Source organism: Coturnix japonica, chromosome Z (genome assembly GCF_054131305.1).
Source record: "Coturnix japonica strain WE chromosome Z, WE-NBRP24, whole genome shotgun sequence".
NCBI classification, from domain to species: domain Eukaryota; kingdom Metazoa; phylum Chordata; class Aves; order Galliformes; family Phasianidae; genus Coturnix; species Coturnix japonica.
The window spans coordinates 56,147,443-56,162,868 of NC_140702.1; the positions used below are offsets into that span (position 1 = coordinate 56,147,443).

General features: G+C 33.1%; 4 long non-coding RNA genes across 13 annotated transcripts in view; 1 reads left to right on the plus strand and 3 right to left on the minus strand.

The window, feature by feature from the left end:
* The window catches only part of LOC146754086 (uncharacterized), a 141,659-nt gene extending 126,915 nt beyond the window's left edge, over positions 1-14,744 (plus strand). For 2 of the 3 annotated variants that reach the window (XR_014939233.1, XR_014939232.1), the window contains exons 2-3: positions 14,030-14,093; positions 14,508-14,744. This is a non-coding gene — a long non-coding RNA (uncharacterized LOC146754086). Of the gene's footprint in view, positions 1-12,746; positions 12,809-13,175; positions 13,241-14,029; positions 14,094-14,507 lie in introns of those variants that run through there. The other variant, XR_014939231.1, reaches the window with a different exon arrangement.
* The window catches only part of LOC146754087 (uncharacterized), a 137,636-nt gene that overhangs the window by 44,524 nt on the left and 77,686 nt on the right, over positions 1-15,426 (minus strand). The window lies entirely within an intron of this gene.
* Positions 238-9,173, minus strand: LOC146754088 (uncharacterized). The gene is made up of 2 exons (XR_014939247.1): positions 6,546-9,173; positions 238-5,959 (listed from the first exon to the last, which is right to left on the minus strand). It is a non-coding gene; the product is annotated as an uncharacterized LOC146754088 (long non-coding RNA).
* On the minus strand, positions 12,773-14,607 carry LOC146754089 (uncharacterized). Of its 3 annotated transcripts, XR_014939234.1 has the most exons (4): positions 14,500-14,607; positions 14,022-14,139; positions 13,168-13,286; positions 12,773-12,854 (listed from the first exon to the last, which is right to left on the minus strand). It is a non-coding gene; the product is annotated as an uncharacterized LOC146754089 (long non-coding RNA). The 3 variants fall into 3 exon arrangements; XR_014939235.1 differs by lacking the exon at positions 12,773-12,854 and having other exon boundaries at positions 13,095-13,286; XR_014939236.1 differs by lacking the exons at positions 12,773-12,854; positions 13,168-13,286 and adding an exon at positions 13,597-13,611.

A 15,426-nucleotide genomic window follows, 5' to 3' on the forward strand; every position in this document is an offset into this window, starting at 1 on the left:
ATCCTTACCTTTGCTTTCCTTTCTTTTATAAATTCCCTTCTTTTATAATTCCCTTCCCTTTGCATTATAGCTACATTCCCTTTCAGTTCTGTAACATTTCCCTTTAGACCTTCCTTTCCATTCCTTTTTTTTTTTAAATTAACGTTTCCTTTCCTTTTTTATATACTTCCCTATACTTACAATTCTACATACATTGATTTTCCATTATACATTGCTTTCCTTTCCATTATATCTACCTTTCCTTTTTTTTCTATTCCCTTCCTTTCCCTTCCTTTATACTTACCTTTGCTTCCTTTCTTTTATACTTTCCCTTCCTTTATACTTTCCATTCCCTTATACTTTCCTTTCCATTCCTATTTTTAAACTTACACATTCCTTTCATTTATACTTTCTTATCCTTTCCAATATACTTACCTTTGCTTTCCTTTCTTTTCTACTTTCTTTTTCCTTTTCTGTATACTTTCTTTTCCTTTACACTTTGATTTCAATTCCTATTTTTAAACTTAGCCTCTCCTTTCATTTATACTTTCCTTTCCTTTCATACTTACCTTTGCTTTCCTTTCTTTTATAAATTCCCTTCTTTTATAATTCCCTTCCCTTTGCATTATACCTACATTCCCTTTCTGTTCTGTAACATTTTCCTTTAGACCTTCCTTTGCATTCCTTTTTTTTTTTAAAATTAACCTTTCCTTTCCTTTTCTATATACTTCCCTATCCTTACAATTCTACATACATTGACTTTCCTTTATACATTGCTTTCCTTTCCATTATATCTACCTTTCCTTTCTTTTCTATTCCCTTCCTTTCCCTTCCTTTATACTTACCTTTGCTTCCTTTCTTTTATACTTTCCCTTCCTTTATACTTTCCATTCCCTTATACTTTCCTTTCCATTCCTATTTTTAAACTTACCCATTCCTTTCATTTATACTTTCTTATCCTTTCCAATATACTTACCTTTGCTTTCCTTTCTTTTATACTTTCCCTTCCTTTATACTTTCTTTTTCTTTATACTTTCCCTTCCTTTATACTTTCCTTTTCTTTATACTTTCCTTTCCTTTATACTTTCCTTTTCTGTATACTTTCCTTTCCTTTACACTTTCATTTCAATTCCTATTTTTAAACTTAGCCTCTCCTTTCATTTATACTTTCCTTTCCTTTCCTTTCATACTTACCTTTGCTTTCCTTTCTTTTATAAATTCCCTTCTTTTATAATTCCCTTCCCTTTGCATTATACCTACATTCCCTTTCTGTTCTGTAACATTTTCCCTTAGACCTTCCTTTCCATTCCTTTTTTTTTTTAAATTAACCTTTCCTTTCCTTTTTTATATACTTGCCTATACTTACAATTCTACATACATTGATTTTCCTTTATACATTGCTTTCCTTTCCATTATATCTACCTTTCTTTTCTCTTCTATTCCCTTCCTTTCCCTTCCTTTATACTTACCTTTGCTTCCTTTCTTTTATACTTTCCCTTCCTTTATACTTTCCATTCCCTTATACTTTCCTTTCCATTCCTATTTTTAAACTTACCCATTCCTTTCATTTATACTTTCTCATCCTTTCCAATATACTTACCTTTGCTTTCCTTTCTTTTATACTTTCCCTTCCTTTATACTTTCCTTTTCTTTATACTTTCCTTTCCTTTATACTTTCCTTTTCTGTATACTTTCCTTTCCTTTACACTTTCATTTCAATTCCTATTTTTAAACTTAGCCTCTCCTTTCATTTATACTTTCCTTTCATACTTACCTTTGCTTTCCTTTCTTTTATACTTTCCCTTCCTTTATACTTTCCTTTTCTTTATACTTTCCTTTTCTTTATACTTTCCTTTTCTTTATACTTTCCTTTTCTGTATACTTTCTTTTCCTTTACACTTTCATTTCAATTCCTATTTTTAAACTTAGACTTTCCTTTCATTTATACTTTCCTTTCCTTTCATACTTACCTTTGCTTTCCTATCTTTTATAAATTCCCTTCTTTAATAATTCCCTTCCCTTTGCATTATACCTACATTCCCTTTCTGTTCTGTAACATTTTCCTTTAGACCTTCCTTTCCATTCCTTTTTTATTTTAAATTAACCTTTCCTTTCCTTTTTTATATACTTCCCTATACTTACAATTCTACATACATTGATTTTCCTTTATACATTGCTTTCCTTTCCATTATATCTACCTTTCCTTTCTTTTCTATTCCCTTCCTTTCCCTTCCTTTATACTTACCTTTGCTTCCTTTCTTTTATACTTTCCCTTCCTTTATACTTTCCATTCCCTTATACTTTCCTTTCCATTCCTATTTTTAAACTTACCCATTCCTTTCATTTATACTTTCTTATCCTTTCCTTTCATACTTACCTTTGCTTTCCTTTCTTTTATACTTTCCCTTCCTTTATACTTTCCTTTTCTTTATACTTTCCTTTCCTTTATACTTTCCTTTTCTGTATACTTTCCTTTCCTTTACACTTTCATTTCAATTCCTATTTTTAAACTTAGCCTCTCCTTTCATTTATACTTTCCTTTCTATTCATACTTACCTTTGCTTTCCTTTCTTTTATAAATTCCCTTCTTTTATAATTCCCTTCCCTTTGCATTATACCTACATTCCCTTTCTGTTCTGTAACATTTTCCTTTAGACCTTCCTTTGCATTCCTTTTTTTTTTAAAATTAACCTTTCCTTTCCTTTTCTATATTCTTCCCTATCCTTACAATTCTACATACATTGACTTTCCTTTATACATTGCTTTCCTTTCCATTATATCTACCTTTCCTTTCTTTTCTATTCCCTTCCTTTCCCTTCCTTTATACTTAACTTTGCTTCCTTTCTTTTATACTTTCCCTTCCTTTATACTTTCCATTCCCTTATACTTTCCTTTCCATTCCTATTTTTAAACTTAACCATTCCTTTCATTTATACTTTCTTATCCTTTCCAATATACTTACCTTTGCTTTCCTTTCTTTTATACTTTCCCTTCCTTTATACTTTCCTTTTCTTTATATTTTCCCTTCCTTTATACTTTCCTTTTCTTTATACTTTCCTTTCCTTTATACTTTCCTTTTCTGTATACTTTCCTTTCCTTTACAATTTCATTTCAATTCCTATTTTTAAACTTAGCCTCTCCTTTCATTTATACTTTCCTTTCCTTTCATACTTACCTTTGCTTTCCTTTCCTTTATAAATTCCCTTCTTTTATAATTCCCTTCCCTTTGCATTATACGTACATTCCCTTTCTGTTCTGTAACATTTTCCCTTAGACCTTCCTTTCCATTCCTTTTTTTTTTTAAATTAACCTTTCCTTTCCTTTTTTATATACTTGCCTATCCTTACAATTCTACATACATTGACTTTCCTTTATACATTGCTTTTTTTTCCATTATATCTACCTTTCCTTTCTTTTCTATTCCCTTCCTTTCCCTTCCTTTATACTTACCTTTGCTTCCTTTCTTTTATACTTTCCCTTCCTTTATACTTTCCATTCCCTTATACTTTCCTTTCCATTCCTATTTTTAAACTTACCCATTCCTTTCATTTATACTTTCTTATCCTTTCCAATATACTTACCTTTGCTTTCCTTTCTTTTATACTTTCCCTTCCTTTATACTTTCCTTTTCTTTATACTTTCCTTTCCTTTATACTTTCCTTTTCTGTATACTTTCCTTTCCTTTACACTTTCATTTCAATTCCTATTTTTAAACTTAGCCTCTCCTTTCATTTATACTTTCCTTTCCTTTCCTTTCCTTTCCTTTCCTTTCCTTTCCTTTCCTTTCCTTTCCTTTCCTTTCCTTTCCTTTCCTTTCCTTTCCTTTCCTTTCCTTTCCTTTCCTTTCCTTTCCTTTCCTTTCCTTTCCTTTCCTTTCCTTTCATACTTACCTTTGCTTTCCTTTCTTTTATAAATTCCCTTCTTTTATAATTCCCTTCCCTTTGCATTATACCTACATTCCCTTTCAGTTCTGTAACATTTCCCTTTAGACCTTCCTTTCCATTCCTTTTTTTTTTTTAAATTAACGTTTCCTTTCCTTTTTTATATACTTCCCTATACTTACAATTCTACATACATTGATTTTCCTTTATACATTGCTTTCCTTTCCATTATATCTACCTTTCCTTTTTTTTCTATTCCCTTCCTTTCCCTTCCTTTATACTTACCTTTGCTTCCTTTCTTTTATACTTTCCCTTCCTTTATACTTTCCATTCCCTTATACTTTCCTTTCCATTCCTATTTTTAAACTTACACATTCCTTTCATTTATACTTTCTTATCCTTTCCAATATACTTACCTTTGCTTTCCTTTCTTTTATACTTTCTTTTTCCTTTTCTGTATACTTTCTTTTCCTTTACACTTTGATTTCAATTCCTATTTTTAAACTTAGCCTCTCCTTTCATTTATACTTTCCTTTCCTTTCATACTTACCTTTGCTTTCCTTTCTTTTATAAATTCCCTTCTTTTATAATTCCCTTCCCTTTGCATTATACCTACATTCCCTTTCTGTTCTGTAACATTTTCCTTTAGACCTTCCTTTGCATTCCTTTTTTTTTTAAAATTAACCTTTCCTTTCCTTTTCTATATTCTTCCCTATCCTTACAATTCTACATACATTGACTTTCCTTTATACATTGCTTTCCTTTCCATTATATCTACCTTTCCTTTCTTTTCTATTCCCTTCCTTTCCCTTCCTTTATACTTAACTTTGCTTCCTTTCTTTTATACTTTCCCTTCCTTTATACTTTCCATTCCCTTATACTTTCCTTTCCATTCCTATTTTTAAACTTACCCATTCCTTTAATTTATACTTTCTTATCCTTTCCAATATACTTACCTTTGCTTTCCTTTCTTTTATACTTTCCCTTCCTTTATACTTTCCTTTTCTTTATACTTTCCCTTCCTTTATACTTTCCTTTTCTTTATACTTTCCTTTCCTTTATACTTTCCTTTTCTGTATACTTTCCTTTCCTTTACAATTTCATTTCAATTCCTATTTTTAAACTTAGCCTCTCCTTTCATTTATACTTTCCTTTCCTTTCATACTTACCTTTGCTTTCCTTTCTTTTATAAATTCCCTTCTTTTATAATTCCCTTCCCTTTGCATTATACCTACATTCCCTTTCTGTTCTGTAACATTTTCCCTTAGACCTTCCTTTCCATTCCTTTTTTTTTTTAAATTAACCTTTCCTTTTCTTTTTTATATACTTGCCTATCCTTACAATTCTACATACATTGACTTTCCTTTATACATTGCTTTTTTTTCCATTATATCTACCTTTCCTTTCTTTTCTATTCCCTTCCTTTCCCTTCCTTTATACTTACCTTTGCTTCCTTTCTTTTATACTTTCCCTTCCTTTATACTTTCCATTCCCTTATACTTTCCTTTCCATTCCTATTTTTAAACTTACACATTCCTTTCATTTATACTTTCTTATCCTTTCCAATATACTTACCTTTGCTTTCCTTTCTTTTATACTTTCCCTTCCTTTATACTTTCCTTTTCTTTATACTTTCCTTTCCTTTATACTTTCCTTTTCTGTATACTTTCCTTTCCTTTACACTTTCATTTCAATTCCTATTTTTAAACTTAGCCTCTCCTTTCATTTATACTTTCCTTTCCTTTCCTTTCCTTTCTTTTCCTTTCCTTTCCTTTCCTTTCCTTTCCTTTCCTTTCCTTTCCTTTCCTTTCCTTTCCTTTCCTTTCCTTTCCTTTCCTTTCCTTTCCTTTCCTTTCCTTTCCTTTCCTTTCCTTTCCTTTCCTTTCCTTTCCTTTCCTTTCCTTTCCTTTCCTTTCCTTTCCTTTCCTTTCCTTTCCTTTCCTTTCCTTTCCTTTCTTTCCTTTCCTTTCCTTTCCTTTCCTTTCCTTTCATACTTACCTTTGCTTTCCTTTCTTTTATAAATTCCCTTCTTTTATAATTCCCTTCCCTTTGCATTATAGCTACATTCCCTTTCAGTTCTGTAACATTTTCCTTTAGACCTTCCTTTCCATTCCTTTTTTTTTTTTAAATTAACGTTTCCTTTCCTTTTTTATATACTTCCCTATACTTACAATTCTACATACATTGACTTTCCTTTATACATTGCTTTCCTTTCCATTATATCTACCTTTCCTTTCTTTTCTATTCCCTTCCTTTCCCTTCCTTTATACTTAACTTTGCTTCCTTTCTTTTATACTTTCCCTTCCTTTATACTTTCCATTCCCTTATACTTTCCTTTCCATTCCTATTTTTAAACTTACCCATTCCTTTCATTTATACTTTCTTATCCTTTCCAATATACTTACCTTTGCTTTCCTTTCTTTTATACTTTCCCTTCCTTTATACTTTCCTTTTCTCTATACTTTCCCTTCCTTTATACTTTCCTTTTCTGTACACTTTCCTTTCCTTTACACTTTCATTTCAATTCCTATTTTTAAGCTTAGACTTTCCTTTCATTTATACTTTCCTTTCCTTTCATACTTACCTTTGCTTTCCTATCTTTGATAAATTCCCTTCTTTAATAATTCCCTTCCCTTTGCATTATACCTACCTTCCCTTTTTGTTCTGTAACATTTTCCTTTAGACCTTCCTTTCCATTCCTTTTTTTTTTTAAATTAACCTTTCCTTTCCTTTTTTATATACTTCCCTATCCATACAATTCTACATACATTGACTTTTGTTTATACATTGCTTTCCTTTCCATTATATCTACCTTTCCTTTCTTTTATATTCCCTTCCTTTCCCTTCCTTTATACTTACCTTTGCTTCCTTTCTTTTATACTTTCCCTTCCTTTATACTTTCCTTTTCTTTATACTTTCCTTTTCTTTATACTTTCCTTTTCTGTATACTTTCCTTTCCTTTACACTTTCATTTCAATTCCTATTTTTAAACTTAGCCTCTCCTTTCATTTATACTTTCCTTTCCTTTCATACTTACCTTTGCTTTCCTTTCCTTTATAAATTCCCTTCTTTTATAATTCCCTTCCCTTTGCATTATACCTACATTCCCTTTCTGTTCTGTAACATTTTCCCTTAGACCTTCCTTTCCATTCCTTTTTTTTTTTTTAAATTAACCTTTCCTTTCCTTTTTTATATGCTTCCCTATCCTTACAATTCTACATACATTGAATTTCCTTTATACTTTGCTTTCCTTTCCATTATATCTACCTTTCCTTTCTTTTCTATTCCCTTCCTTTCCCTTCCTTTATACTTACCTTTGCTTCCTTTCTTTTATACTTTCCCTTCCTTTATACTTTCCTTTTCTTTATACTTTCCTTTCCATTCCTATTTTTAAACTTACCCATTCCTTTCATTTATACTTTCTTATCCTTTCCAATATACTTACCTTTGCTTTCCTTTCTTTTATACTTTCCCTTCCTTTATACTTTCTTTTTCTTTATACTTTCCCTTCCTTTATACTTTCCTTTTCTTTATACTTTCCTTTCCTTTATACTTTCCTTTTCTGTATACTTTCCTTTCCTTTACACTTTCATTTCAATTCCTATTTTTAAACTTAGCCTCTCCTTTCATTTATACTTTCCTTTCCTTTCCTTTCATACTTACCTTTGCTTTCCTTTCTTTTATAAATTCCCTTCTTTTATAATTCCCTTCCCTTTGCATTATACCTACATTCCCTTTCTGTTCTGTAACATTTTCCTTTGGACCTTCCTTTCCATTCCTTTTTTTTTTTAAATTAACCTTTCCTTTCCTTTTTTATATACTTCCCTATCCATACAATTCTACATACATTGACTTTCCTTTATGCATTGCTTTCCTTTCCATTATATCTACCTTTCCTTTCTTTTCTATTCCCTTCCTTTCCCTTCCTTTATACTTACCTTTGCTTCCTTTCTTTTATACTTTCCCTTCCTTTATACTTTCCCTTCCTTTATACTTTCCTTTTCTTTATACTTTCCTTTTCTGTATACTTTCCTTTCCTTTACACTTTCATTTCAATTCCTATTTTTAAACTTAGCCTCTCCTTTCATTTATACTTTCCTTTCCTTTCATACTTACCTTTGCTTTCCTTTCTTTTATAAATTCCCTTCTTTTATAATTCCCTTCCCTTTGCATTATACCTACATTCCCTTTCTGTTCTGTAACATTTTCCCTTAGACCTTCCTTTCCATTCCTTTTTTTTTTTTAAATTAACCTTTCCTTTCCTTTTCTATATACTTCCCTATACTTACAATTCTACATACATTGATTTTCCTTTATACATTGCTTTCCTTTCCATTATATCTACCTTTCCTTTCTTTTCTATTCCCCTCCTTTCCCTTCCTTTATACTTACCTTTGCTTCCTTTCTTTTATACTTTCCCTTCCTTTATACTTTCCGTTCCCTTATACTTTCCTTTCCATTCCTATTTTTAAACTTACCCATTCCTTTCATTTATACTTTCTTATCCTTTCCAATATACTTACCTTTGCTTTCCTTTCATTTATACTTTCCCTTCCTTTATACTTTCTTTTTCTTTATACTTTCCCTTCCTTTATACTTTCCTTTTCTTTATACTTTCCTTTCCTTTATACTTTCCTTTTCTGTATACTTTCCTTTCCTTTACACTTTCATTTTAATTCCTATATTTAAACTTAGGCTCTCCATTCATTTATACTTTCCTTTCCTTTCCTTTCATACTTACCTTTGCTCTCCTTTCTTTTATAAATTCCCTTCTTTTATAATTCCCTTCCCTTTGCATTATACCTACATTCCCTTTCAGTTCTGTAACATTTTCCTTTAGACCTTCCTTTCCATTCCTTTTTTTTTTTAAATTAACCTTTCCTTTCCTTTCTTATATACTTCCCTATACTTACAATTCTACATACATTGATTTTCCTTTATACATTGCTTTCCTTTCCATTATATCTACCTTTTGTTTCTTTTCTATTCCCTTCCTTTCCCTTCCTTTATACTTAACTTTGCTTCCTTTCTTTTATACTTTCCCTTCCTTTATACTTTCCATTCCCTTATACTTTCCTTTCCATTCCTATTTTTAAACTTACCCATTCCTTTCATTTATACTTTCTTATCCTTTCCAATATACTTACCTTTGCTTTCCTTTCTTTTATACTTTCCCTTCCTTTATACTTTCCTTTCCATTATACTTTCCTTTCTTTTGTACCTTCCTTTCCTTTCCTTTCCTTTCCTTAGAATACCTTTATACTTTCCTTTCATTTATTTTTTTCTTGCCTATATATTTGATTTTTTTTTCTTATTTTCTTCCTTTCCCCCCCTAACCCCCCTTTTTTCTGTTCTTATATATTTTTTATTTCATTTTCTTTTCCTTTTCCTTCCCCCCCCCTTTTTTCTTCTTTTCTCTTTACATTTTTCTTCCGCTTTTCTCATTATTTTTTATTTCTTGCTTTTCTTCCCTCTTTACCCCCCCGACACCCACCCATCCACATTTTGTCTTTTGCTTCCTCCTTTTAAAATCTTGATTGTTTTTTTCTTATTTTCTTCCCTTCCCCCCCTCTTTTTTTGTTCCCATATATTTTTTACTTGTTTATGTTTTCCTCTTCCTTTTCTATCCCCCCCCCCCCACCATTTTTCTTTTGCTTTTGGTTCTTCTTAACCTGTTTTTCTTTTGCTTCCCTCTTTTTGTTCTCCTTTCTCTATTTAATTTTCATTTTCTCTTCCCCCTTTCCTTGCCTCTTTTTTCTTGCTCCCTTTTTTCTTCCCCTTTATGTTTCCCTTTCCCTTTCTTTCCCTTTATCTTTTTTTCTCTTTTTTCTTTTATTTTCCTGTCTTTTCTTTCTTTACTTTTTCTTTTTTTCTTCTTCTTTTTCTTCCCTTCTTTCCTTTTGCTTTTGCTTCTTCTTCCCCTTTTTGTTTTATTTTTCTTCCCCATTTTCTTTCCCTTCTCCTTTTTCTATTCTTTTTCTTCCCTATTATCATTCTTCTTCTATTTTCTTCCCTGTTTTCTCCCCTCTTTTTTCTTCCCCTTTTATCTTGACTTTCTCCTGTTTCATGTTTTTTTCCCTATTTCTTTTTTTTAACTTTTTCTTCCCTATCTTTATTTTTCTTCTTTCTTGCTTTTTTCTCTTTTTAATATTCGTTTTCTTTCCATTTTTCTTCCCCTTTTCTCATTCTTTTTTATTTCTTGATTTTCTTCCCTCTTTTCTTTTTACCCTGACCCATTCTTTGTCTTCTTTTTTCTTTTTAAAGTTTGATAATTTTTTTTCTTCTTCTCTTCCCTTCCCCCTTTTTTTTATAGCCCATATATTTACTTCTTTTTTTTTTCCTTTTCCAATCATTCCCCCACCCCCAACCCCTATTTTCTTTAGCTTTTGTTTCTTTTTACCCTGTTTTACTTTCGCTTCCTCCTTTTCTGTTCTCTTTTCTCTTTTTCTTCCCTATTTAATTTTCTTTTTTGCTTCCCCATTTCCTTCCCTCTTTTTTCTTGCTTTTTTTTCTTTCCCTTTATGTTTCTTTTTCTTCTTCTCTATTCTTTACCTTTTTCTTTTTCTTTTTTTTCTTTTCTTTTCTTTTTCCTTTTTTTTCTTTTTTCTTTTTTCTTTTTTCCTTTGTTTTCCTTTTTTTTTTCTTTTCCTTTCTTTTTTTATTCTTTTCTTCTTCTTTTCTTTTTCTTCCCTTCTTTCCTTTTGCTTTTACTTTCTCTTCCCCTTTTTGTTTTTTCTTCCCCATTTTTTCCCTTCTCCTTTTCCTATTCTTTTTCTTCCCTATTATCATTCTTCTTCTATTTCCTTCCCTGTATTCTTCCCTCTTTTTTCTTCCCTCTTTTTTTCTTCCTTTTATCTTTACTTTCCCCCTTCTGTTTCCTGTTTTTTATTTCTCCTATTTCTTTTCCATTACCTTTTTTCCCTATCTTCCCCCTTTTCTATTCCCTTTTCTCTTTTTCTTCACTGTTTAATTTATTTCCTCTTTCTTCCCCCTTTCCTTCCCTGTTTTTTCTTGCTCTTTTTTTTTTCCTTCCCCTTTATGTTTCCTTATCGCTTTCTTTCTCTTTCCCTCTCTCTTTCGTATTCCCTTTCTTCTTCACTTCCCTCTTTTCTTTACTCTTCATTCCTTTCTTTTTCTTCTTCTTCTTTTTCTTCCTTTTCTTTGCCTTCTTTTTCTTCACTTCTTTCATTTTCCTTTTGTTCATTTCTCCTGTTTTTGTTTTTCTTTTCTTCCCCATTTTCTTTTCCTTCTATTTTTTATATTCTTTTTCTTCCCTATTATCATTTTTCTTCTTTTTTTCCCCGTTTTCTTACCTTTACCCCCCCCAATTTTATTTTTGTCTTCCCTCTTCTATTTCCTTTTATCTTTCTCCTATTACTTTTTTTCTCTTCTTCTTTCCTTTCCTTATATTCTCTTCTTTTCTTCCTTCTTTTCTTTTTTCCTTTCTTTTTTCTATCCTCTTTCCATTTTCTCCCCTCCCCTCTCCTCATTTCTTTTTTTTTTCCCTCTCTTCCCCTTTCTTTCCCTTTTCCTTTCTATTTCCCTTTCCCTTTATTTCCCTTTCCCTTCCCTTTCTCTTTTCTTCTTTTCATTTCTTCTTTTAATTTTTTTTCTTCTTCGACTTCCCTTCTTTCCTTTTGCTTTTGTTTTTTCTTCCCCTATTTTTTTCTTCCTCATTTTCTTTCCCTTCTCCTCTCACTATTCTTTTTCTTCCCAACTATCATTCTTCTTCTATTTTCCTCCCTCTTTTCTTCCCCCTTTATTCTTCCCCTTTTATCTTTGCTTTCCCACTTCTCTTTCCCTTCCCTCCCCTTTCTTTCCCTTTACCCCCTTCTATCCCTTTCCCTTTCTTTTTTCTTATTTTCTTTTCTTTTTTTTTATTCTTTTCTTTTCCTACCCTATTTTTCTTCTCTATTTTTTCTTCTTTTTTCTTTTTCTTTTTCTCTTCTTTTTTCTTTTTCTATTTTCTTTTGGCTTTGCTATTACCTTATCCTTTTTGTTTTTCTATATCTTCATTTTTTCCCTTTATTCTATTCTTCTTTCTCTTTTCTATCCCTATTATTTTTTTCCTTTTTCATTAACTTTTTTCTTTTTCTTTATCTTTTTTTCTTTTTTTTTCTTTCTTTTCTGTTGCTCTTTCTTCTTGTTTCTTTTTCTTTTATTTTTTTCTGCTGCTTTTTCTTCTTGTTTCATTGTTTTTCCTTTTCTTTTGCTTTTTAAATCTCTCTATTTTTCCTTTCCTTTTTTTCTTTCTCTTTTTCTTCCCTCGTTTCTTTTTTATCCCAATTTTCTTCACCTTTTTCTTTAATCTTCTTCCCCTTCTTCATTTCCTTTACTTCCCTTTTTTTTTTTACTTTTAAAGCACAATTACTTCATGAAATGATACTTCTCGATGTACAAACAGATATAAAAATATCATCTGATACCTCTTTGCGCTGTTCTCACAATCATAGAGTAGCCATCAGTAGCTTTGGTTTTGGTAAAAAAAAAAAAAAAAAAAGAAAAAAAAAATCTGCAGGACTGTCGTACAAATACTAGTGATGGGGGATGGAGGGGAGATATTCTGGCCATCAGTGACCTTTCCCTTCCATTTCCCCCCCTTATTTTCTTTTGCTTTTGGTTCTTCTTACCCTATTTGTTTCTCTCTTCCTTCCCCCTTTTCTGTTCTCCTTTCTCTTTTTCTTCCCTATTTTCTCTTCCCCCTTTCCTTCCCCCTTTTTTCTTGCTCTTTTTTTTAACTTCCCCTTTATGTTTCCCTTTCCCTTTCCTTTTATTTCCCTTTCCCTTTATTTCCCTTCCCTTTTTCTTTTCTCTTTTCTATTCTTTTCTTTGGGGAAGCTGTATTTATGTTGTATTTACTTTGGTATTTATCTTACCTTTTTAGAGGATTTGTGCCTGCTTCTGCTTCTTCAAAAAGGAACAGGGAGCTCTACAGTAGAAGCCTGAAGGTGAGGTGGGCTGGCCTCTCTGCCTGCCTGTGCTCCTTCCTTCCCCCTGGAAAGTTTATCACATGAGATTTTGATAGGCTTCTTCTTACCCTATTTGTTTTACTATTCCTCCCCCCTTTTGTGTTCTCCTTTTTCTTCCCTATTTAATTTTCATTTTCTCTTTACTTCCCCCTTTCCTTCCCTCTTTTTTCTTGCTCTTTCTTTTTCTTCCCCTTTATGTTTCCCTTTCTCTTGATTTCTCTTTCTCTTCCTCTTTCCCTTCCCCTTCCCTTTTCTTTTCCCCTTCTGTTTCTTCCCTTACTTCCCTTCTTTTTTGGGAAGCTGTATTTATCTTGTATTTACTTTTGTATTTATCTTACCTTTTTAGAGGTGTTGTGCCTGCTTCTGCTGGCTTCAAAAAGGAACAAGGAGCTCTACAGTAGAAGCCTGAAGGTGAGGTGGGCTGGCCTCTCTGCCTGCCTGTGCTCCTTCCTTCCCCCTGAAAACATCACCACATGAGATTTTGATAGGATTCTTTTTACTCTATTTGTTTTTCTTTTCCTTCCATCTTTTCTGTTCTCCTTTCTCTTTTTCTTCCCTATTTAATTTTCATTTTCTCTTTGCTTCCCAATTTCCTTCCCTCTTTTTTCTTGCTTTTTTTTCCTTCCCTTTTATGTTTCTCTTTTTCTTTTCCATTTCCCTTTCCTTTTTTTTTAAAAAAGCACAATAAATTCATGAAATGACACTTCTCGACGTACAAACATAAAAATATCATCTGATACCTCTTTGCGCTGTTCTCACAATCATAGAGTAGCCATCAGTAGCTTTGATTTTGGTAATAAATAAATAAATAAATAAATAAATAAAAAATCTGCAGGACTGTGGTACAAATAATAGTGATGAGGGATGGAGGGGAGATATCCTGGCCACCTCTCCCTTCCATTTCCCCAACTTATTTTCTTTTGCTTTTGGTTCTTCTTAACCTATTTGTTTTCCTTTTCCTTCCCCCTTTTCTGTTCTCCTTTCTCTTTTTCTTCCCTATTTAAGTTTCTTTTTGTCTTTACTTCCCCCTTTCCTTCCCTCTTTTTTCTTGCTCTTTTTTTTTACTTCCAATTTATTTTTCCCTTTCCCTTTATTTCCCTTTCTCTATCCCTTCCCTTTTTCTTTTCTCTTTTCTATTCTTTTCTTTGGGGAAGCTGTATTTATCTTGTATTTACTTTGGTATTTATCTTACCTTTTTAGAGGAGTTGTGCCTGCTTCTGCTTCTTCAAAAAGGAACAGGGAGCTCTACAGTAGAAGCCTGAAGGTGAGGTGGGCTGACCTCTCTGTCTGCCTGTGCTCCTTCCTTCCCCCTGGAAAGTTCACCACATGAGACTTTGATAGGCTTCTTCTTACCCTATTTGTTTTACTTTTCCTCCCCCCTTTCGTGTTCTCCTTTCTCTTTTTCTTCCCTATTTAATTTTCATTTTCTGTTTACTTCCCCCTTTTCTTCCCTCTTTCTTCTTGCTCTTTCTTTTTCATCCCCTTTATGTTTCCGTTTCCCTTCCTCTTTCCCTTTCCCTTCCACTTCCCCTTTCTCTTTCCCTTTCCCTTCCCCTTTCCCTTTTCCTTCCCTTTTCTCTTTCCTTTCCCTTTTTGTTTCCCCTTCCCTTCCCTTCTTTTCCTTCCAAGAAGCTGTATTTATCTTGTATTTACTTATGTATTTATCTTACCTTTTTAGAGATGTTGTGCCTGCTTCTGCTGGCTTCAAAAAGGAACAGGGAGCTCTACAGTAGAAGCCTGAAGTTGAGGTGGGGTGGCCTCTCTGCCTGTACTCCTTCCTTCCTCCTGGAAAGTTCACCACATGAGGTTTTGATAGGCTTCCATAATGTATGGGTATGGAAAGCTGCAACTAACTCTGCAGATGACTGGTATATACTTAACATTTGAAATCTCAATAAAATTTTCTGCTTGTTGAGTTATTGTCTGGCATTCACTTATTTCCTGATTTGGCCATCATTTCTGGCTGCTCTTTTGACAGATTTTCACTATTTCTGCAGTCACATTGGTCTGGCAACAGGGGAATCAGCTGTGGCTGTGGGTGTGGTGAGAGCAGCACAACCACCCCATCCTTCTCTGAGTCCTCACTTCCTCTGCAGCATTGCTTCACAGACCCTTGCACACCCTAAAAGCAGCGGCCAGCAACCAGCCACAGTGACCTGGGTTTAATTTGTCTGCAGTTGAATACAATTAGTCCCCAGACAAACTTGGGTCGCCTTTTTGTTTCACCAAAAAAACCACTGATGCTGAAGATCTGGCATATGCTCCAGCCTTACAGCTCAAGTCCTGTCACCCGCCCCCCCCCTCCCATCTCACCCCCCCCCCGTCCCATCTCCCCCCCCCCGGCAATGTGTGAGTTCAGCTGAAAGTGAACTGTATATACAAGACATTTGAGAGCTCCTTGTGAAATGGGCTTGTATTTTAAACTTCCAAGCGTCTGGAACCTCAACTGGCTTTGAATGCATCCCTGAGCCGAGCCCAATCTGGACACATACCTGAGGGTGGAGAGCAGAGACGATCCGCTTTTGGGAGCCGGGCTGAAAACGGCTGCGCCGTAACCCGCATAGTACATCAGGATCACTCCGTCGGGCAAGCGGCTC